We start from the raw sequence: 25,153 nt of genomic DNA, 5'->3' as shown, positions 1-25,153 counted from the left end.
TTACTTGCCACTTATCAGCCCAAGCCTGGATGTCGTCCATTTCTTGCTGCATGCGGGCACTGTAGGCTTCACCTCTGACTTCTGAGTGGTTCGAATCGCTCCCCCACCCGGGTTCTTGACCTTGGACTTATTTGGGGGTTGTGACAAAGTGCAGCAGACAACTGGTTTTGGTGCAAGAAACTTCGATCTTTATTCAAGAGAGAAAATACAACACAACAATCTTAACACTCTAATAAAATGGGGAACACTTCAGTACACACCAGGGAAATTACAGTAGAAAGATACCTCTCCCCTCCCAATCCCACTCTCCCAGCTAAGTTGGACTCGAAGGGGCCACAGATAATGCTCACCAAACGAATCCTTGACAATAATTCACCCAGCGGTAAGTCAGGAATAGATCGTAGAGTGGAAACTTTGCGGATCTTCGGTTTTCTCTTGAGTTGGCTTTCTTTGGTCGCGGTGGCCCAATATTACCCAGTTCGTTGGTGGCAATATTCGGTTGGTTGTTTCGTAAGGCCTTTGTTGCCGCGAGGTGTCTGATGGTCACTGGGGCTGTTGCTCTGGTTTCTTCTTGTATGTCGGCCTGCTTCTGGAGCAGCTGACCTTCTCTCTGTTGCCCCCTCGCCTTGTTGAACTGTCACCTCCCGAGCTGTTGAACAATCCTTTGCACTTGCAGGTCTGGCTGACCGGTTCTCTCACGTAGGGTTCATTGGTTTCACTGGAAGCTGTTCTCCTTCCAGAGACAGGCAGAACAAGAAAAGCAGAACACAAGAGCCAGCAAGAGCCAGAGAGAGAGAGAGAGAGCGAGGTTTCGAGTTTCCACTTCTATATCCCTCTCTTACAATGGTCTTCGTCACTGAAAATAAAAGGCACTTCATGTCTGTTTAAACAGTTCTTACAAAGTCCTTAAGAATCTTTGATGGCTTTTGATGGACTCTCATCATGTTGCAATTGCTTCTCCCGATGGGTCATTGTTTCATTCCGATTTGTAGAGCTTGCCACACGAGGCTTCCTTTTGTATCCAACGCCCTAGGTGTTGATCGGTTTTGCTTTAAAACAAAGACATGGCCCCACCATGTCTGGATCAGTTGCCTCCTTCAATGGCCTACTGCCGTTCGAATTAGTGCTGAGTGTTGACCACCTGCTGTAGATTTTGCATTAAAACAGAGACATGTCTGAAGCAGTAATTCTCCCACATTCCACTGTGTGTGTTGTGGATTCGTCTGGTGACCTCTCACCTATCCTTCCATCTTAGAATTTTAGTCAATGGCCAAAGTTTTCCATACTCAGGGAAAAGGTGAATTCCCAGAATTCTTACAGTCGCCCCTATGAGGAAGCGAATCCCTTAAAGGACGTGGATTCCTCAAAAACTACTTTTCCCTGGTTGATGCTTCCTGGTGCGGCGTGTGTGTGAGTCGGCCCAATATTTCATCACCCTGAAACGGTTAGAAAAGAGTCCAAAGTTCTTTTCTTTCGGGTTTTTCTCCGAGTTTGGGGGATCTGTGAATTTTGAGAATCTTATAATGTCCCTTGGCTCTGGCAACTCCCGTACCGCCCCCCTCCTTTCCTCATCTATCGCTCTCTATCCTGCCTGTATGGTCAGACCCAGGAACTTGACCTACCCCTGACCAATCTGGGCCTTTTTCGGGTTAACCTTCGACCCCGCCTCCCTGAGCAACCCAAGTAACTCGTCTAATAGAGCCCCATGCTCCTCCTCCCCTTCTGAGAAGGGCAAGAGTTCATCTACATACTGTACCAACTGGTGGGGTTGGCTGAACGCCTTCAGGGCTTCAGCCATGCTCTGGTGGAAAATGGAGGGGCTATTGTGAAACTCCTGGGGTAGGCACGTCCACGTGTCCTGCTGTCCCTTGAACGTGAACGCAAACTTGTACAGGTCCTCCCTTTTCAGGGGTATGGACCAGAACCCGTTGGAAATGTCCAGCACTGTAAACACTGTAGCGGTGGCTGGAATTCCCCCTATCAACTCGGCTACGGTTGCGACCGTGGGCGCGCACGCTGGGATATTTTTGTTGAGGACGCGATAGTCCACCGTGTCTCGCCACGACCCGTCCGGTTTCCTAACTGGCCACAATGGCGTGTTCACGTGGGTGGCTATCGTTCTCGACACCCCCTGCTCTACAAGGGATCCCAGTGCTGTCTCCAGGTCCGTCTCGGCTTCCTTCGGGAAGCCGTACAGCTTCTGTGGCCGTGACATCGGGTCCCCCTCGACCCGGACCTCCATTCCCATCATTCGGCCACAATCATGCTTGTGCGAGACGAATGCTGCCGTGTTTGCCTGCGCAATCCCTTGGAACGGGGCCGGGGTGCTTGCAACCAGATCCCTCAGGTCCGAGCTCCCCTTCTACCGCAAGGTGCAGCAGCTCCCATCGCTATCCCTGGCCCTTGGGATAACTAACACTTCCTCTGCCTTCTCGGAACCCCCTGCTCCCCACAAGCAGTGGTTCTGGAGATCCACTATTACTCGGTGCACCAACATGAAGTCGGCCCCGAGGACACCGGATCCCGGTTGTTTCCACCTGAGAAGCTCCACCTTCCACCGTGTGCGAAGGGTTCCCAGGTGGACCTCTGTTGGCTTGGAAATCGTGCCCGCCTGCTCGTCTCCTGTGAAGCCCACTAGGACGAACGGCTTCCCGCTGGACAGGGGTGAAGTGGCCGGGTTATCTTCCTGGATCACCGTGCTCGATGTCTCGGTGTCAATCAGATACTCCCCCTTGACCCCCTCCACCTCCCACCTCCATGTCCACGCAGGGTCTGCCCCATTCGTCATAGTGTAACGGACGCAGGAGTACGGCTGCGTCTAGCTTCCCCTTCCCCTGCGCCAAGACCTGTCTCACGGCACGCATCAACAGGGCGAGCTTCTTAGCATCATCCTCCTGTGCGTGCTCCTGGTAGGGTCTCTGCACCGGCCGATCCGACTGAGGGCAGTCCCTCCGGTAATGGCCCGTATTCCCGCACCTGAAGCATGTTACGTTTGAGGGCCCACTACTCCCATCAGTGCGTCACTCCTTTTTACGCTCTATTGGGGGCCCACTACCCCCTTCATGACGCCATTCTCTCCTTTTCTCCCCGTGATGAGCCTTATGGAGTTTCCCCTTCCCCTTTGGCTCATCCCCGGTGTTATTCTGGTACACCGCTGTGAGCCAGCGCACTGCCACTTCCTCAGTAAGATTGGGGTCTTCCCCATCGAACCAGTTGTCGATGCGCTGCCGCACCCTCGGTGGGCAGTTCACCACCAAGAGTCGCAGCCAACGACTCCTCACATCCTCTACGAGTTGGAGCCTGTCTCCCACAATTCCTACCGTGGCCCGGCTGTACACCGGCCACAACCGAATCGCGAAGGCTTCCGGTGGTTCGTCTGGTAGCTGCTTCATCCTTTCTACCTGGGCAAACAGACTACCCTTATGATGACCCATGGCTCTGAGGATTTCTTCCTTTAATCCTTCCGTGGTTCCCTGTCCCAGCCTAGTGGCTACGGACAGGGCCTGGTACAACTTTCCATCCAGGGAAAACAGTAACAGCTTGTGAACCTCTCGCTCACTGCACCCATTGATTTAAATCTGAGATAGATAGCTTTTTGGCAACAAAAGATATTAAGGGACATGGGCCAAAGGCGGGTATATGGAGTTAGATCACAGATCAGCCATGATCTTATCAAATGACGGAGCAGGCACGAGGGGCTGAATGGCCTACTCCTGTTCCTATGTTCCTATGTTCCTGCACCCATTGATCCCCCCGACTTGCTCTACTTCCATGAAGTGAACGGAGGGTTCCCCTTCCTTCTTGAGCTTGGGCATGCTCGCTATCATAGCCTGCAGTTGTGCCACCCTGTAGGCTATTTTGATGTCTTTCAGCTGACCGTCTAACCCGTCAACTTCGCCCGTTAAACGTGCATTTTCTTTCCTTACAGCCTGCTCATTGAGCTTGGCCTCGGTGACCTGGCACTGCAGGTACGCCCTGGTGTGACGGGAGGTTTCTTCTTGCACACGTCTTTCCTGCCGTTCCTCGTGCAATTCCTCTCCCAACCTGTTACACACTATCCCCCTTTCGTCTGACTTTTCTTCTGACTCCTTGAGCTCGGCCTGCAGCTTTCCAACCTCCTCCCTGAGCAGATGGATCTGTTTCTGCAGGCACAGGAGGCAACTTGCCTTTTCTTTGGACCTTTTATGGTCCTTGGACCCCCTCGACACTGCCGCACTCTGTTGCGGGCAGCTGGAGTGTACCAAGTCCAGAACCCACTGCTCAGCCACATTAATCTTCGTGTAGGCATAGCTGTTAATCCGCCTTTCCATCCCTTCCAATTCTACTGTGCTATGACTCAGTGTCCAACAGCCACACTGCCTGTTTCTCCTGCCTGACTCGCCATTTCCTGTCGGGTGTTTTGGGGTTGTTCTCACCCTATTGATCGGTGCAGATATCTGGTCCCCGGTCTCGCCAAGGAACACTTATACATCACGGATCGGGGGTTCAGGAAAATGGGACTTATGCTAACGCACCCGGTGATGGATCACATAGCCGAAAAGCACAGAGAACACACAAACCCGGTGTGTGAATTGAATTGGAATGTTGGTTTTAATATACCGTCAACAGGAATAAAATAACGATAAAAACGGTCCTACACAGTACATTGTGTTACACACACCCACTGCAGTACTTTATCCCGCTAAACTAAGAGGTTGGTGGGGACCCTGGAGACACCTATCACACACACACACGTATGGTCGAGGCTCACCAATCCTTTGCATTTGCAGGTCTGGCTGACCGGTTCTCTCACATAGGGTTCATTGGTTTCGCTGGAAGCTGCTGTCTTCCCTGGAGAGCTCGGGTGAAAAGCAAGAGAGCAAAACAAGAGGGAGCAGAACAAGAGACAGCAAAAGCAAGAGAGCAAAACAAGAGGGAGCAGAACAAGAGACAGTAATAGCAAGAGAGCAAAACAGGAGGGAGCAGAACAAGAGACAGCAAAAGCAAGACTGCAAAACAAGCGAGCAGAACAAGAGACAGCAAAAGCAAGACTGCAAAACAAGAGGGAGCAGAACAAGAGACAGCAAAAGCAAGACTGCAAAACAAGAGGGAGCAGAACAAGAGACAGCAAAAGCAAGAGAGCAAAACAGGAGGGAGCAGAACAAGAGACAGCAAAAGCAAGAGAGCAAAACAAGAGGGAGCAGAACAAGAGACAGCAAAAGCAAGACTGCAAAACAAGAGGGAGCAGAACAAGAGACAGCAAAAGCAAGACTGCAAAACAAGAGGGAGCAGAACAAGAGAGAGAGAGGTTTTGAGCTTCCACTTATATACCCCTCTCTTAGAATGGTCTTCATCACTTAAATGAGGCACTTCATGTCTGTTTGAACAGTTCTTACAAAGTCCTTGATGGCTTTTGATGGACTCTCATCATGTTGCAATGGGTCATTGTTTTAATTCCGATTTGTCGAGCACTTGCCACACAAGGCTCCTTTTGTATCCAACGTCCTAGGTGTTGATTGGTTTTGCTTTAAAACAAAGACATGGCCCCACCATGTCTGGAGCAGTTGCCTCTCTCAATGGCCGACTGCCTCTCGAATTAGTGCTGAGTGTTGACCACTTGCTGTAGGTTTTGCATTAAAACAGAGACAAGTCTGAAGCTGTAATTCTCCCACATTCCACTGTGTGTGTTGTTGATTCGCCTGGTGACCTCTCACCTATCCTTCCATCTTAGGATTTTGGTCAATGGCCAAAGTTTTACATCCTCAGGGAAAAGGTGGAATTCCCAGAATTCTTACACTCTCAGGCTGAACCATACTGTACACAACCTCAGCATCCTATTTGACCCTGAGCTGAGCTCCACTCTATTTCCTCTCCATCACAATTACCACGTACTGCCACCATCTCTGCCCCTGTGTCAGCCCATCTGCTGCTGAAAACCACATCCATACTTTTGTTACCTCCAGTGGCGAACATTCCAATGCTCTCCTGGCATCTTGTGCCTCCCCCATCCTTGGTGGCCTTGCTTTTGGCCGTCTAGGCCCAAATCTCTGGAATTCCCTCCCATTTCTATATTACAACAGTGACTACACTTCAAAAGTACTTCATTGGTTGTCAAATGTGAAGTGCTTTGGAACGTCCTGAGGCGATAAAAGGCTCTATATAAATGCAAGTTGTTCATTTTTAACCCTTTCCACTGCTCACTCCTCATTTAAGATGCTGCTTGAAACCTACCTCTGTGACCAAGCTTTTAGTCACCTGTCCTAATATCTCCTTCTTTGGCTCAGTGTCAATTTTTAACTGTTTACGCTCCAGTGAAGTGCCTTGGGATGTTTTACTACATTGAAGGCTCTATATAAATGTAAGTTTTTGTTGTTGGTGAAGGTCAGTTTGATTTCTTGATCACAGAGAACATTTGAGTTAGGCCCAATTCCTCGCTCAACATTCATCAACTCACACTATCAATGAGGATCACTGCACAGTATGATCCCTAATGTGGAGAATGTTCTCCTGTTGTTAGCAGCTGTGGTGTTATTTTATCATCTGTGGAGATTCTACGATCCGGTGTTCCCAGTGAGGAGTGGCAATCGAGGGAGTGATTTTCAGGACAGTGGGGAAGAGGCAGGGGAGTGGGACCAATTGTATAGCTCTTTCAAAGAGCCGGCACAGGCACGATGGGTGGAATGGCCGCCTTCTGTGCTGTATTGTTCCCATTCAGCTCCAGTGAACTCCGCAAGTCAATGCCACAATGAGTAATGAGGACCTGACCAGACAAGCAGTGTTCTGTGCTGTTAAGTTGCATGGTTTTAGGTGATCCAACTCCAGGAAAGCTCCTGGGCATACTTAGAATCATACGGGGGAAAATTCGATGAGGTCTATTACTGTGCACAGGTAGCGTGATCCGTTATTAACCCACTCCCAATGGCCCCCGTGCAGGCAGGACGAGACTTTTGTGAGTCCTGAGGACTTACCTGCAAGCAGTGTTGATGGGGGGGAGTCAAGAGACCCTCCAGTCATATTTCTAAAAGGCAGTGGGAGGCAGCGGGGGACGAAGTCAATGCCAGACGCACAGCATCATGAATATGGATGCAGTGCAGGAAGAAGTTCAATGCTTTGACATGAGTGGTCAAGGTGAGTGAGGTCAACTGTCAAATGGTGTCTCCTACCAATTGCACCACTCACTACAACCCCCATCACCCACATACCAATGAACTCTTTCCATCAGTACTCAACTCTTCCAACCAGATGCTTCGACTCACCCTTACACATTACCACTGCTTCAAGCCGCCCACCCACAACTCATAGACCACATACACTGGCAGCTATTCAACCATGACAGGCACGTCACCCAGACACACGTCTCGCTTTCTTGCAGTAGAAGGTGGCGCATTTCAAGAGGCAGCAAGAGGCAGCAATTCAATGAGATCATGGTGGACCTCTGACCTAACTCCATATAACCGCCTTAGCCCCATATCCCTTAACACCCTTGGTTCACAGAAATCTATCCATCTCAGATTTTACTTTCACAAGTGAGCTAGCATCAACTGCCATCTGCAGAAGAGCATTCCAACCGTCTCCTAACCTTCGCATATAGAAGCATTTTCTCACTTCACTCCTGCACGTCCTAGCTCTAAATGTTAGGCTATGTCCCCGCATCTTAGTATTCAATTGGAGCACCTCTCCAAAAACATTTACAAATGTCTCAGCAGCCAGAAGCAATAATCCAGCCACTAACCTGTAAATCCTGCATGGTCCCTTTAAATATCACCGGTGGGGGGTTCTCCCGGCACTCTAAGACATGTTCAGATGGTCGGGGTTAAGACTGTACGTTGAGTTGAGCGTTAAGTCCCAAAATGGTGTCTATCACTTTAAATTAGCGTTGTGTAGAAATGCATGAACAGTTACTTGACCATAGTAAAGAAGAAATGCATGATGGATATTTGACCATGTTAACTCTTTGACTCACATAATGGGGTAGCTACAGCACACACACACAGAAAGACACAATTGTGTAATTACGTTTCAGCCTTGGTATGTTGATAATTGAGTTGGCTGAGCAGGTGCTTCGTACCGTCTGCCCCCCCCCTAGCAGATAAGGTATTGCTGACTATAAAATATAATGAGAATACAGTTTCTTGAGAGGCCATGTGGCCTTGAGACTGACTTCAGTCCTACTGATAACCAGCTCAGGAACGTAGGGAGGATAAGTGTGCTCAGGCCTACGAGGCCTACGTGCCAATATAGGAATGAGCTATAGACGTCCAGAGGGGGCAGGCTCACTACTTGGTTGACCAACTACCTGAACCAATAAAGAATGTACATGTACGCCCATATTCTATGACAGGTGGGCATTACTAATTAAACTGTATAAATGTGAACTGTTTCCTTTGTTCAGTGAAGAGGTTGTTCTGACCATTGTTCAGAATACAGCTTCCCTTGTTTCCAAGTCAATTAAAGTAAAACTTTTCCTTTTGTGACACTGGACTGAGTGTGTTAGTGCATTGGTATAGTGTTACGTTTCGACAGTTTCACACTGATTGAAGCTATTTTCTCCCTACTTTACATGATTCCAGCATTCGTTATCTTGGCCTGCGCTAACTCCTATACCAAGATAGCATCTGGCGCACGTCACGCTGAAAACGTGCGTGCATATCCAAGACGCCATCTTGGATGTCAGAGAGGCCGTGTAGCGCCAAAACAACGGGCGCTCCATGGCTCAATTTAGCGGCCAGTGTGTCCTCCTTGCAAGTTGCTTTTCATCCCATCTTTGTATCATCAGCAAATTTGGCTACAATACACTCTGTTCCTTCATCCAAGTCATTGATATATATTGTAAATAGTTGAGGCCCCAGCACTGAGCCCTGCAGCACCCCACTAGTTACAGATTGCCATTTTGAAAATGACCCTTTTATCCCAACTCTTTGTTTTCTGTTAGTTAGCCAATCCTCTATCCATGCCAGTATATTACCCCAACACCATGAGCTCTTATCTTGTGCAGTAATCTTTTAGGTGGCACCTTATCGAATGCCTTTTGGAAATCCAAATATACTGCATCCATTGGTTCCCCTTTATCCACCCTGCCCGTTACTTCCTCAAAGAACTCTATTAAATTTGTCAGACACGATTTCCCCTTCATAAAACCATGTTGACTCTCCTTGATTGTATTATGAGTCTCCAAATGTCCTGCTACTACTTCCTTAATAATGGATTCTAGCATTTTCCCAATGACAGATGTTAGGCTAACTGGTCTACAGTTACCTGCTTTCTGTTTCACTCCCTTCTTGAATAGGGGTGTTACGTTGGCGGTTTTCCAATCCGCTGGGACCATTCCAGAATCTAGTGAATTCTTGAAGATTACAACCAATGCATCCACTATCTCTGTAGCCACTTCCTTTAAGACCCTCAGATGCAAACCATCAGGTCCAGGGGACTTGTCAGCCTTTAGACCCATTAGTTTACCTAGTACTTTTTCTCTAGTGACAGTGATTGTTTTTAGTTCCTCCCTCCCATTTGCCCTTGATTTTCTACAATTATTGGTACATTATTAGTGTCTTCTTCTGTGAAGACAGATATAAAATATCTGTTCAATTCCTCTGCCATTTCCTTGTTTTCCATTATTATTTCCCCAGTCTCATCCTCTAAGGGACCAATGTTTACTTTAGCTACCCTCTTCCATTTTATATACTTGTAGAAGCTTTTACTGTCAGTTTTTATATTTCTTGCTAGTTTACTCTCATAACTTATTTTCTCCCTCTTTATTATTTTTTTAGTCATCCTTTGCTGGTTTTTAAAGTTTTCCCAATCTTCGGGCTTACCAGTAATCTTTGCCATGTTGTATACTTTTTCTTTTAACCTGATGCCATCCTTTACTCCCTTAGTTCACCATTTTTGTGGAGTCTTTCCTCCTCACAGGGATATATTTTTGTTGCGAGTCATAAAATATCTTTTTAAATGTTTGCCACTGCTTATCCACCATCATACCGTCTAATCTGTTTACCCAGTCCACTTTAGCCAATTCCGTCCACATTCCTTTATAATTGTCCTCATTTAAGTTTAATACAGTAGTTTCAGACCCAAGATTCTCGATCTCAAACTGGATGTGAAACTCTATCATGTTATGATCACTGCTTCCCAAGGGATCTTTGACTTTGAGATCATCAATTAATCGTGTTTCGTTACCCATTACCAGATCCAAAATGGCCTGTTCCCTGGTTGGTTTCCTGACATATTGGTCTAAGAAACAGTCCCTAATACACTCTATGAACTCCTCCTCAGGGCTATTCTTGCCAATTTGATTTGTCCAGTCTATGTGAAATTTAAAATCGCCCATGATTATTGCATTACCTTTTTTACAAGCCCCTCTTATTTCCTGATTAATATTTTGCCCTACAGTGTAGCTACTGTTAGGGGGCCTATATACTACTCCCACCAGTGATTTCTTTCCCTTGCTATTTCTTGCCTCCACCCAAATTGTTTCGACATCTTGATCATCTGAGCCAAGATCATTTCTCACTATGAGACCAATTTCATCCTTTATTAACAGAGCTACCCCACCACCTTTACCTTTTTTCCTATGCTTCCGAAATGTTAAATAATACTGAATATTTAGCTCCCAACCTTGGTCACCTTGCAGCCACGTCTCTGTAATGGCCACGAGATCATACCTATTTGTTCCTATTTGTGCCGTCAATTCATCTATCTTATTACGAATGCTGCGCGCATTCAGATAAAGAACCTTTCATTTTGTCTTTTTGCCATTCTTTCTTTCCCCGGCCCCATTTGCTACTGCACTCTTATGTTTGTACACTCTGTCCCTTCCTGACACACTCTGTTTATCATTACCCCCATCACTTTCCTGTACTACTTCCTTGTCTTTTCTCTTTATCAACCTAAATTTCGCCCCACCTGAGCCCTCCCCCCCGCTCTATTTAGTTTAAAGCCTTCTCTACCTCCCTAGTTATTCGGTTTGCCAGAACACTGGTCCCAATATGGTTCAGGTGAAGCCCGTCCCAACAGAACAGCTCCCTCTTTCCCCAATACTGGTGCCAGTGCCTCATGAGTCAAAACCCACTTCTCCTACACCAATCTTTGAGCCACGCATTCATCTCTCTGATCTGATTTACACTGTGCCAATTTTCTCGTGGCTCAGGTAATAATCCGATATTATCACCTTTGTGGATCTGCATTTTAATTTCGTCCCGAGCTGCTCAAAATTCCTCAGCAGAACCTCTTTCTTAGTCCTACCTATGTTGTTGGTACCGAGGTGGACCACGACAACTGAATCCTCCCCCTCCCACTCCAAGTTTCTCTCCAGCCCTGAGGAGATGTCCTTAACCCTGGCACCGGGTAGGCAACACAGCCTTCGGGACTCTCGCTCTTGGCTGCAGAGAAGTAATGGAGGCCTTATTCACAAGAGCAAACACTTCGATCAAGTTTATTCTCCAGCAGGTTCTGCTGTTAATGAGGAGACCTTGAGCTGATTAATACACTCAGACAGCACCTCATGATCTATTGTTTGGCCAATTGTGACCCAAACCTGACTTCAGTATTTTACCAGTTCATTAATTTTAAAGTGGTTTGAAAGTGTCCAGAAACTCAAATATCAGCGTGTTGGAATCACCCTGGAGATCCAAATATCTCATTAATCTGTGACTGACATTTGCTTCCCAGCCGTGAGATTCAGAACTTTTCTCCAATCCCCAACATAATGTGGATAGCAGGGCTAGATGGACCAAAGGTCTTCTCCTGCCGATTATGTTACTTACTATGTAACAGTGACCAGTTTTATTTCTGAGTAAGAATCTAACATGAGACCAAGTGTTGTGATGCATCACCCTCTTTATTTCACAGTGAGAATACATTCCCAGCAGTTTAAAAAACAAAAGACAAACAAAGGCTGGAAGACAATGGATTATTTACACCACAAGAGAAGCCTGTGAATGGGCCGCCTGTTAACAGGAGCAATATCTGAATCGATCATTTTCTCAATCACAGATTCAGTCCGTGTATATTCCAAGTGTGAGCACCCAGTATAGGTGTGAGGAGATCTGAATCTGAAATTTATACCATCTTCAGTCTCTGGATTTGTGCTGATCTGAGTACGGTCAAACTGGATTCAGAAACTCCCTTTCTTCTCATCATTAACACAATGTCCAGTGTTTGCATATTAGGAATGGTTGGAAAAGGGAATATTTTACTCCTCACACTGGGGGTCCCCATTAGCAGGTTTCTCCAGTGAATGTATTGCTCTTCCTACAGTTCACAGCATGAGGTCGACACTGTCTGTTATACAGTCTATTCCCATTCGTGTACAGGAGACAGAACAATTTAAACAAAGAAGGAAATTCTTCAAGATTTCGCGTTCAAAGCCTCAACAATTTACAAATATTAAACACACTGCGTTTTTACAGTTCAAATGTTCTTTCGGAAGTAATTAATTATTTTCAGTGTTGAACTAACTCGTGCAGATAAAATGCACATCATGTTGTTTAAACCATTTAACTGAATGAATTATGTTGTTTGGTTGCTGAATATTTGAGGCTGAGTGGACAATCTGCCCCAGGAAAGACATACTTGTGCTGGGCAGAAAAAGGAGTGTGAGAGGGGCCTGGTGACAGCTTGCTCTGTGGAAGCACCTGGTCTCTGCCTGTGGTCAGCAACTCACAGAGTGAGAGACCCCAGGTACGGTCCCACATCTGACCACTCCATGATTCCACATGGAACAACTTCAATACTCTGTGCTCTGAAACACTTTCCATTTTCTATTGGCTCTTTTCACATCACCTTTAAATGTTCTGATCAGCATGACTGGGATAAACAGAAACATAATCCATCGCTGTGTGAAGATAGAACATCCTGGAACTATATCTGCCACCAGATCCATCTCAATCTCAGTCTGTGCATGATTCATTTAAAGCAAAATTATAGAAAAGAGAAATTACTGTAGTGATTAATCCCTGTTGCCCAAAGCAGGGCCCACCACCGAGGTACAACTGGATTTAGCCCTGTGTATGTGCAGTGTGGAGACATCAAACAAATATCTTTGTGGCTTAATGGTTCTTTTTCAAAATTCCTAGATTTCTATTTTTATTATTATTCTTTCTCAGGATGTGGGTGTCGCTGGCATTGCCAGCATATGCTGTTGTTTAAAAAGGGAATGAAGGATAGACCGAGTAATTACAAGCCATTCAGCCTAACCTCGGTGGTGGGCAAATTAATGGAATCAATTCTGAGGGACAGGATAAACTGTCACTTAGAAAGGCATGGGTTAATCAAGGACAGTCAGCACAGATTTGTTAAGGGGAGGTCGTGTCTGACTAACATGATTGAATTTTTCAAGGCGGTGACAAGGAGGATCGATGAGGGTAGCACAATTGATGTAGTCTACATGGATTTTAGCAAGACTTTTGACAAGGTCCCACATGGTAGCTTGGTCAGAAAAGTAAAGGCCCATGGGATCCAAGGGAAAGTGGCAAATTGGATCCAAAATTGGCTCAGTGGTAGGAAGCAAAAGGTAATGGTCGACGGGTGTTTTTGCGACTGGAAGGCTGTTTCCAGTGGGGTGCCGCAGGGCTCGGTACTAGGTCCTTTGCTTTTTGTGGTATACATTAATAATTTGGACTTGAACGTAGGGGGCATGATTAGGACATTTGAGGATGACACAAAGATAGGCCATGTGGTTGATAATGAGGAGGAAAGCTGTAGACTGCAGGAAGATATCAATGGACTGGTCAGATGGGCAGAAAAGTGGCAAATGGAATTCAATCCAGAGAAGTGTGAGGTGATGCATTTGGGGAGAGCAAACAAGGCAAGGGAATAAACAATAAATGGGAGGATACTGAGAGGTATAGAGGAAGTGAGGGACTTTGGAGTGCATATCCACAGATCCCTGAAGGTAGCAGAACAGGTGGATAAGGTGGTTAAGAAGGCATATGGAATGCTCTCCTTTATTAGCCGAGGCATAGAATATAAAAGCAGGGCTGTTATGCTGGAACTGTATGAAACACTAGTTAGGCCACAGCTTGAGTACTGCACGCAGATCTGGTCACCTCATTACAGGAAGGATGTGATTGCACTAGGGAGGGTGCAGAGGAGATATATGAGGATGTTGCCAGGACTGGAGAATTTTAGCTGTGATGACAGATTGGATCGGCTGGGGTTGTTTTCCTTGGAGCAGAGGAGGCTGAAGGGTGATTTGATTGAGGTGTACAAAATTATGAGAGGCCTAGATAGAGTGGATAGGAAGGATCTATTTCCCTTAGCGGAGGGGTCAATAACCAGGGGGCATAGATTTAAAGTGATTGGTAGAAGGATTAGAGGGGAGCTGAGGAAAAATGTTTTCACCCAGAGGGTGGTGGGGGTCTGGAACTCACTGCCTGAGAGGGTGGTAGAGGCAGAAACCCTCAACTCATTAAAAAAATACCTGGATGTGCACCTGAAGAGCCGTGACCTGCAGGGCTACGGACCAAATGCGGGAAAGTGGGATTAGGCTGGGTGGCTCGTTTCTCAACCGGCGTGGACACGATGGGCCGAATGGCCTCCTTCTGTGCCGTAAATTTTCTATGATTCTGTGATTCTATATTACCCATCCCTCGTTGCCGTGAGAGGGTGATGGATTTTTATCTCGTAATGATGAAGGAAATGCTATGGGAGTCAAAAGATGAGCCACTCACCGCAGAACACCCAGCCTCTGACCTGTCCTAGGAACCACGCCATTTATGTGACTGGTTCACTTGAGTTTCCGGTCATGGTGACCCCCAGGATGTGGATTGTGGGGGTCACAGAGCTGGTTATCCTATTGAATCTCAAGGAGAGGTGGTTAGATTCCCTCTTGCTAGAGATGGCCATTGCCTGGTACTTGTGTGGCCCGAATGTTACTTGCCACTTTTCAGCTCAAGCTTGGATGTTATCCAAGTCTTGCTACATGCGGACATGGACTGCTTCATTATCTGAGGAACTATGAGTGGAGTTGAACACTGCATTCATCAGTGAACAGCCCCACTTCTGACCTTATTTTTTTTATTATTCGTTCATGGGATGTGGGCGTCGCTGGCGAGGCCGGCATTTATTGCCCATTCCTAATTGCCCTTGAGAAGGTGGTGGTGAGCCGCCTTCTTGAGCCGCTGCATCTGTGTGGTGAAGGTTCTCCCACAGTGCTGTTAGGAAGGGAGTTCCAGGATTTTGACCCAGCGACGATGAAGGAACGGCGATATATTTCTAAGTCGGAATGGTGTGTGACTTGAAGGGGAACGTGCAGGTGGTGTTGCTCCCATATACCTGCTGCTCTTGTCCTTCTAGGTGGTAGAGGTCGCGGGTTTGGGAGGTGCTGTCGAAGAAGCCTTGGCGAGTTGCTGCAGTGCATCCTGTGGATAGTACACATTGCAGCTACAGTGAGCCGGTGGTGAAGGGAGTAAATGTTTAGGGTTGTGGATGGGGTTCCAATCAAGCGGGCTGCGTTATCTTGGATGGTGTCGAGCTTCTTGAGTGTTGTTGGAGCTGCACTCATCCAGTCAAATGTTTTGACCCAGCAACGATGAAAGAAAAGCTATGGGAGTCAAGAGATGAGGTGCTCGCTGCAGAACACCCAGCCTCTGACCTGCTCTAGGAGCCACAGCATTGATGGGACTGATTCACTTGAGTTTCTGATCATGGTGACCCCCCAGGATGTGGATGGTGGGGGACTCAGTGATGGTAATCCTATTGAATCTCAAGGGGCGGTGGTTAGTCTCTCCCTTGCTAGAGATGGCCATTGCCCAGTACTGGTGTGGCCCGAATGTTACTTGCCACTTATCAGCCCAAGCCTGGACGTTGTCCAAGTCTTGCTGCATGCGGATTGGACTGCTTCATTATCTGAGGAATTGTGAATGGAACTGGACATTGTGCAATCATCAGTGAACAGCCTCACTTCTGACCTTATGATGGAGGGAAGTTCATGAATGAAGCACCTGAAGATAGTTGGACCGAGGATGCTGCCCTGAAGAACTCCTGCAGCGTTTTCCTGAGACTGAGATGATTTGCCTCCAACAACACAACTATTTTCCTTTGTGCCAGGTATGACTCCAGCCACTGGAGAGTTTTCCCCTAATGTCGACTATCCTCAGGTTTACTAGGGCTCCTTGGTGCCACACTCATCAAATGCTGTCTTGAAGTTAATGGCAGTTACTCACACCTCACCTCGCAAATTCAGCTTGTGTCCATGCTTGGACCATGGGTGCAGTAAGGTCTGGAACTGAGTGGTCCTGGCAGCACCCAAACTGAGCAGGTGGTTAATGGACCACTCCTTCCATCACTTTGCTGATGATTGGGAATAGGCTGATGGGGCAATAATTGGCCTGATTGCTATTGTCCTGCTTTTTCTCATGGGAAATGGTTCAATATGTGGTGGGGGGGTGGTTTCTGTTACTGGCTGATTGATTCTCCTTTGTCCTTCAGTGTGATTTCTCTGCACTTACACAGCTGGTTGATGACCAAAGCTGCCCCTCGGAGGTGGTCGGTCAGCAATGAATCTGGGAGTTTGACAAATAACTTGGAATTGAAGAGGGCACCAAATTATAAACAATATTAAAAGGAACAACAGCAGCCAGGACTCCTCTATCGGGGGCAGTCAGATCTGCCAGGGTCGGAGCTAAATGTCTGGTTAACGTGTGGGTGGACGATCAGGTGGCTCCCCAACATATTTGGGGAATGTCAAGGAGGTCCATCCCCCGGTGAAAACCAGGGACTATCTGTCACAGGATGACAAGTGGTGATACATTGAACTGGGCACCTGGAAAGAGCCATTGGTTAGACTCATCGGACAAAACCAAATAATGTGAACAGTGAATGTAAAATACGAAACAGAAAATGACAAAGCAAACCTCACTGTTGGAATTAACGGAGCTGAATAATTCTGAATAAAGAAGCTCCACCTCACAATGCAGCAGTGTGGGTGGGAGAACTCGTGTGGGGCATTGGGGGGAGTCTATCAAAATCCCAATACTGGCACACGCACATGGTTAAATCCAGTGTGTACTTCATGGAACGCTCAAATTAAAGTTAAAAATAGAGTTAAGCACATCTCACTGTTTGATGTCTGTAAAGGTAACAGAACCTTTCAGAAAGAAGCTCTGTTTCATTTCTTCAAAAAAAAAATTTGCATTAGCCCACGTGTGTTATACCATCCGATGTAAAAGAACTTCCTGTAAAAGGAACGATTGTCTTGGTTCAAGTCCTTCATGAATTCCCTGACACGGCTGCCATACTCTTGGTTGTCATGTTGGAAAGTCCTGCAAAACAGATAAGAATAAAGATACTTTATATTTTTATTTCAAAAGATATTGAAAGGGAGATGGTCTCATCACTCCCTCTGGACTTGGTACACAGGGACACAGAAATACCCCCAAGTAATGAAAATCAAAGGATGCTCACCATTGGGAGGCCTCTGAATTCCCCCTCCCTCAGTCCCTTTATTCCCCCACCCTCATAAACCTGATGACCCTTCCCTCAGAAGGACTTAAGGGTCACAGCTTTGGTGACCTCCCTCCTGTCTGCAACTTCTGCCCTCTGTTATTTGCAGCCTTCTCCTCCAAGCCGACACGAGAAGGATCCATGAAAACAAGAAATAGATGCTGAGAGGGTGTGATGGTGTGGTTATAGTACTAGACTAGTAGTCCTTGCTGTAATGAGTTCAAATCCCAGTTTGGCAAATTGTGGAACTGAATGTAGTAAATCTGGTACAAGGCACAGGGGAAAAAATGACCATGAAAGTTTCCCGATTTTTGTTAAGACATAACGGGGGTTAAATTGGACAAGGCCAATAATTGGGTCTGAGTAGTGCGATCCACGACTAACCCGCGCCCGGTGATTCCTGCGCAGGCAGGACGAGACATTCGTCAGGCCTGAGTACTGACCTGACAGCAGCGTTAAAAACCAGGCTTGATATGAGGATTCAAGGAAATGTGCACTTTCCACCAGCAGGGGGAGCCTGAATGTCTAATGGAGGATGTCTCTGAAAATCTCTTGAAGGAAGCTGATACTTGTTATTTGCTGAGAATAACAGTCTGCTCTCTGCACGGAGTCTGAACGGAGATCGGATATCGCACACGTAAAGCACAGATGCAGGTCCCATCCTTATGTTTACAAACTGATGAGTTATGTTAAAACATTGAATAAATGGTACGTACTACTAAATCCCACATCCTCCAATCTGCACACCAGACCTCACCAATCTGCCGACCTGAGTTTATACCAGGCCTGTGAGAGTGTGTGACCAAGGTTCTCTGCTGATGCACTAGAGGCCTTGGTGCAAGAGGTGGACAGAAGGAGGGACATCCTATATCCGCAGGAGGGCAAGAGCCCCTCTGGACAAATGCTCAAACGGCAGTGGGAGGCAGTGGTGGACGAAGTCAATGCCAGGCGCATAGCACCACGAACATGGATGCAGTGCAGGAAGAAGTTCAATGCTTTGACATGAGTGGTGAAAGTGAGTGAGTTCAGTTGTCAAGTGGCCTCTCCGACCAACTGCACCACAAGCCACATCTACTGCTCCACTCACTACACCCCCCATCACCCACATACCAACAAACTCTTTCAATCAGTACTCAACTCTTCCAATCAGATGCTTCCTCTCATCCTTACACATTACCACTGTTACAAGCCGCCTACCCACAACTCACAAGCCACTCACACCCTAACCCTAACCCTAATGCACTGACAGCTATTCAACCATGACTGGCATATCACCCAGGCACACGTCCCTCTTTCTTGCAGGAGAAGGTGGCACATAACAGGAGGCAGCAAGTGGCAGTGACATTTAGGCCCTCAAGCCTGTACCGCCTTTCAATGCTATCATGGTGGACCTGTGACCTAACTCCATATACCCGCCTTAGCCCCAAATCCCATAGTACCCTTGGTTCACAGAAATCTATCAATCTCAGATTTAAAATTCACAATTGAGCTCGCATCAACTGCATGAACTTCTTCCTGCACTGCATCTATATTCGTGGTGCTATCCACCTGGCATTGATTTCGTCCCCAGCTGCCTCCCACTGACCTTTGAGAATATGTCTGGAGGGCCTTTTGCCCCGCCTGAGGATATAGGATGTCCCTCCTTCTGTCCACATCTTGCACCAAGTGCATCAGCAGAGAACCTTTTTGCATGCACTCTCGCAGGCCTGGTACAAACTCAGATCAGCAGATTGTAGAAGAGCGCTCCAAACTTCTCCCACACTTTGCGTGTAGAAGCGTTTCCTAACTTCACTCCTGCTCTTCCTGGCTCTAAATGTTAGGCTATGTCCCCTAGTCCTAGTATTCAAGTGTAGGAAACCTCCAAAAACAGTTACAAATGCATCAGCAACTAGAAGCAATAATCCAGCAATTAACCTGTAAACCGTCCAAGGTCCCTTTCAATAGCACTGATGGGGGGGTCCTCCAGGCACTCTAAGATATGTTCAGATGGTCGCGGTTAAGACCTTGCGTTGAGTTGAGCGTTAAGTCCCAAAATGGTGTCTATCACTTTAAATTAACGTTGCACATTGATTGCCCATTTTCTCCTTACTTTACATGCAGCCGGCATTCAGTATTCGCACATGCGCTACTACCTTTGCCAAGATAGCGCCCGACGCACGTCACGCTAGAAACGCGCGTGCGCAGCCAAGACACCATTTTGGCACTTCGAGAGGCCGCGTAGCGCCGAAACAACGGGCGCTGGACGGCCCAATTTCTTGCCCACGGAGCTCACCAATGTCCTTCAGGGATGGGAACCTGTCATCTCCATCAGGTGGGTAAAATGGTCAAAGAATTCACTAAGTTGGATACAGGGAAACAATTTCCTCTGGTGGGGGAATCCAGAACTAGAGGACATCATTTTAAAATTAGAGCTCGGTTATTTAGGAGTGAAATCAGGAAGCACTTTTTCACACAAAATATAGTGGAAATCTGGCACTCTCGCCCCAAATGGCAGTGGATTCTGGGCCAATTGAAACTTTCAAAACTGAGATTGATGGGTTTTTGTTGGTTTGGGGAACAATATTGAAGAAAGGTGGGAAAATGGAGTTGAGGTACAGATCAGGCATGATCTAATTGAATGGCAGAACAGGCTTGAGGGGCTGAATGACCAGCGCCTGTTCAATTATTACTGGAAGATGAGTTCTACTAAAGTTACCAGGACAACAGCCACCTGATGTGAGTGTGTGAACATGGAGCTATGAGACCCTTGGGCTGACATATCCCTGGTGCTTTATACTTAATCGATTAATTGCCAACATAGGCAGCACTGTGATATGGTCACATGGCCCAGAGAAACAGAAGTTAATGAGCTTGTCTGGGCATTTACAGAGATCGGCAGTTGGCAAAGTGCCCTGCATTGCCCCTCTGTGATGCTGCACCAAGTGATGAGCAATAAAGAAGCTTGGAAAGACAACCTTTGAAAGTGATGTCACCAGTTCACACACTTACATTCACAGAAACCAAAGATTTTCTTCCTCACTTACTCCCAGGTTGTGACCACAGGTCGGATTGCATTGATGCACTGTGTCATCTCCAACCATGGTGCTCTGGCAATTCTCTTTATTACTGGGAGATCTGTCCTCGAAATAAAGTCTCCCTTCACTGGAGGCCAACCAGCACATGATCACTGAGTGGGGTCATTCTGCAGCCGCCTAAAATGCAACTTCAACGGCAGCGAGCAGCTCTGAAAGAGCTGTTGTAATTGTTGTATTAATTATAATCACACAACTCTACCAAATACTGCGAATCCTTATAATAATTTATACCCAGTCTTCATTTCTATCTCACAAAACTCCTCATGCATCACATTCTGTAGTTTTATAATAAACACTGCCACTTTCATTGATCTTTTTCTATAAGGGCCAATGCCCTGATTGGGAGGTATTGGAGTGAATCGGTGCTCACAGGGAGCACTCGTTAGGATATCACAGGCCCAAAGCTCCAGATTTTCTGTCAATAATTTAAAATGGACAGAAAAATCAAGCCCTGAGGGCCCTTTACCTCCTAAACCCACTCCCTCCGATCTCCACTCCTCAGAGGGAATGGCCGATCGTGGAATCTCCACTGACGATAAAATAACACCACAGCTCCTATCGAAAGGTGTGCTGACAGAGAGGACGCTGTCTACATTGGGGTTCATGGTGTGTAGTGACCCTCATTGACAGTGTGAGTTGGTGAATGTGGAGTGAGGAAATGACTGGGCCCAGCTCTGATGCTCTCTCTGATCAGTAAATCACACTGACGTTCATCGCCCAGACACATATGTGGAAAATATCCCCTCCACAGGGCACTGGAGGGTGGGCGGTAACACTGGAAGCGTGTAATTCATGACTCTGATCAGAAGAGAGCAGATAAAGGGACATTTAAAATAATTACAGTAGAATAGAACATCTAAAATCTCAATGAAATGATGTTAGATTTTGGGTGCGGAACTGATCAGAGAAAGTGAAAGTGTTTCCCAAAAATACAGAATGTGGTGCGTGTGAGAATATCTGAAATACAGGAGCCGGCCCCATTATTGTTACAATAGAGGAGTCTAATACTAATGGGACAATCCAGCAGAGAAAAGCCCAACTACTTTAGTTACAAGGTATGGATTTCACATCCTGGGATCGTGTCCCGAGGAATTGTGGGTCCGCCATGTCCAGTGCTCCAGATGAACCTGAGTAATGTGAGTGTGGAGGTCCAGCCGTGTCCTCAGAAGAAGGAACTGAAGGATGTGAGACATGAACAACCTCATTACATGATCAATGTTGGCCAACGTCCCCACCTGACTGGACCAGCCCGTTAATCACAGTCTTACTACAGGTTGAGTGATGTTGGCAAGACAGGAAATGTAAAGAAATATCAGTCACAACAAACCATCAACTGAACTGACCTGAAGTAAAAATTAAAAGGAGGAAAAGTCGTTGTTTGAACTGTTGGATCTTTTGGTTCAGGTGGACTGTGGACCGAAAATGGTAAATAAAGATAGACCTGGAATTCCCGTTGTATTTTGCCGTTCATCAATGATCCTTTTATCCCCCAAGGAGCAGAGACAGGAACAATTGTTTCTGCAGACAAAGAAAAACACTGTTATAGCATTCTACTAGCAGATCACCTGTGGCATTGCTCATGGTGAGTCAGGAGTTACAGGACGGGGCAGGGTGAAGATACTCACATGGTACCTTATCAAATGCATTTTAAAATCCATATCAACCACATCCACTGCATTTCCTTCATCCGTCTTCTCTGTTATTACTTCAAAGACGGTTGGTCAGGTTTGACCTGCCATTTAGAAACCTGTGCTGACTGGCCCTGATTAAATTATGAATCTCCAAATATGGAGTCATTTCTTCCTGTATTATAGACTCCAGGTCCCAGAGCCAGCGTTGAACGAGGACATTGAGTGAGATGAGTGAGACGATACTGTTGACATTGAGGATAGTGAGGAAGAGGGAGGGCTCCAACACCAGCTCATAGCCAGAGTCATTGAGCAGCAGCTCATTGAAGTGTGTTTCAGCTGAACAAATCCTGCATTAACAGTCATGACCAACAATCCCAGTCCTTCCACCCTCCAATAAACTACATCTGCCCAAACACCAACATTGATCTTCATGTCACCTGACATTGCAGGGTCACCAGCTACTACAGGAACACACTGCACACAAAGATTTCAAAAAGATTTAGCATTTGACTGTCTTAGACAAATGTCTACAAACTAATTATCACCCAGGTGTGAGCCTATACTGCCTTTCTTAAATGTCACCTGACCTATTCTACTACTCCTACGAGATGTGCTTCCAGTGGCTTCAACATGGCAGGTGGAAAGTTGCTGTGGACTCCCTGAGCCAAGAATTCCCACCGAGTCTCAAACAGGACATGGTGGTTGAGTGGTATCCTGTACATTGAGAGAGATGAGATGTATCGGCCTCCACAAGGTCCATGTGGGCTCCACCAGAGGAGTCCATTCCTGGGAAGGATACGGTGGTGTAGTGGGGCTGTTAGTAGGCTAGTGATCCAGAGCCTTGGGCTAATAATCGGGAGGACGTGATCTCATATCCCACTATTGAAGTTTGAGAATTTGAATTCATTGTTTAAAATTTGGAAATAAAAAAGCTGGAATTAGATGAAGTGACCATGAATTGTTGTAAAAATCCAACTGGTTTGCTAATATCCTTTAGGGAAAGAAATCTGCTGTCCTTCCCCTGTCTCAGATATCTGTGACTCCAGTCCCACACCAATGTGGTTGACTCTTAACTGCCCTTTGAATTTGCGTAGAAAGCCACACAGTTTAATGAAACTGGGGATCGGCAAGAAATACCAGCCTTACCCGAGATGCCCGAGAACTAACAATAAAAAAGGGGCCAGCACTCCCAAACACAACAATTTCTTTATACATAGAAATACATAGAATGTACAGCACAAGGACAGGCTCGTCGGCCCAACAGGTCCATGCAGGTGTTTATGATCCACACGAGCCTCCTCCCTCCCCACTTCATCTAATCCTATCAGCAAATCCTTCTATTTCTTCCTCCCTCATGTGTTTATCTCGCTTCCCCTTAAATGCATCGATGCTTGTCACCTCAACTACTCCTTGTGGTAGCGAGTTCCACATTCCAACCACTCTCTGGGTAAAGAGGTTTCTCCTGAATTCCCTATTGGATTTATTAGTAACTATCTTATATTTATGGCCTCTGGTTCTGGTCTCTCCCGCAAGACGAAACACCTTCTCACGGTCCACCCTAACCCTTTCATCATCATAAAGATCTCTATCTGGTCACCCCTCAGTCTTCTCTTTCCGAGAGAAAAGAGCCCATGACTGCTCAATCTTTCTTGACCTCTCAGATCTGGTATCATCCTAGTAAATCTTTTCTGCACCTTCTTCAGTCCCTCGCTATCCTTTTTATAAAATGGAGACCAGAACTGTTCACAGTACTTCAAGTGTGGTCTAACTAAGGTTCTATACGAATTTAACATAACTTCTCTGCTTTTCAGTTCTATCACTCTGGAAATGAACCCCGGTGTTTGGTTTGCTTTTTTTGTAACCGTATTAAGCTGCGTCGACAATTTTAGTGACTTGCGTATCTGTACCCCCAGATTCCTCTCCTCCTCTACCCCATTTAGAATCTTATTCTCCAAGCAGTATGTAGCTCCCTTCGTCTTCCTACCAAAATGTAATTCCTCACACTTATCTATATTCATTTGCTAATTACATGCCCATTCTGCAACTTTATTAATGTCTTCCTGTATTTTTTCGCACTCCTCTTTGGTATTAACCATGCCCCCCAATTTGATGTCGTCCCCAAATTTTGAAATTGTACATCCACTTCCCCAATCCAAATCATTTATGTAAATGGTGAACAACAGTGGTCCCAGCACCGATCCTTGTGGAACACCACTTCCCACCTTTTGAAAAGAATTACACCATGGGTGGCCCCCCCACAATTGGGGCCTGATTGAAGCCATGACTGGGGTTGAGCACAAGGGCTTGGCATCCCACCCCTCCATGTGGGGCGGCTGCCCAGATTCTGGTCACACAGGGCTAGATGGGCACCAATGAAGCACCTCAATTGGTACATCTGCCCAATGGTCCCCAACAAATGAGGACCCCTCCCATTGACCCCTCCAAGCTCTAGCAGGGGTGAGAGTTGGAGGGCTCCAGGGTGCAGAATCCCAGCTCAACCACCTGGAATGCCAAACATGGAATTCTGGGGCCAATGTATCTCTCTATACAGGAGTTTCAAATAAACAGGTCAAACAGCGAAGCCTTGCTTTACATTCTGTGCTGTTACATTGAAGGAACATCGAAAGTACCTGCAGCATTCGATAAATTTGAATATTTCAAAAGTTTTTCCAGGCCGGTCTTTAATGCAGTCTTCATATCCGTCCCACTAACATCTGTTTCAACCCACTGGAGGGTTGGAAATTCCATCTCTTCATAATTCTAAGGTAACAAGAGGAAAGATATTACCACATGGCACAACTGTACAGTTACTGAAACACATCTATGTTGAGAGGACTATCCCAGGGGCCCAGGTGTGGCAGCAGTATTCATGTTCTGGATGGACTGGGCTTTAAGGAGAGTTAAGAGCTTTTGATGGGACTCCTGGCATCAACACTTCCTGATTCACTTTCCTTTCTCTCTCACTCTTTCACCCTTGGTGCTGTCCTGCACTATGGGCCTTCGTCCTTCCCTTTAGGTTTTCAGTAA

General features: G+C 46.5%; 1 long non-coding RNA gene across 1 annotated transcript; it reads right to left on the bottom strand.

The window, feature by feature from the left end:
* Positions 1-15,940: 15,940 nt before the first annotated feature.
* LOC137321529 (uncharacterized) lies at positions 15,941-24,867 on the bottom strand. Its single transcript, XR_010962847.1, has 3 exons — positions 24,757-24,867; positions 21,839-22,013; positions 15,941-17,240 (listed from the first exon to the last, which is right to left on the bottom strand). It is a non-coding gene; the product is annotated as an uncharacterized lncRNA (long non-coding RNA).
* Between the last annotated feature and the right edge of the window lie 286 nt (positions 24,868-25,153).

The sequence above is a fragment of the Heptranchias perlo genome, chromosome 5, assembly GCF_035084215.1.
Source record: "Heptranchias perlo isolate sHepPer1 chromosome 5, sHepPer1.hap1, whole genome shotgun sequence".
Lineage (NCBI taxonomy): Eukaryota > Metazoa > Chordata > Chondrichthyes > Hexanchiformes > Hexanchidae > Heptranchias > Heptranchias perlo.
Note: the sequence above shows the minus strand (reverse complement) of the source record. Positions and strands in the feature narration are given on the sequence as shown.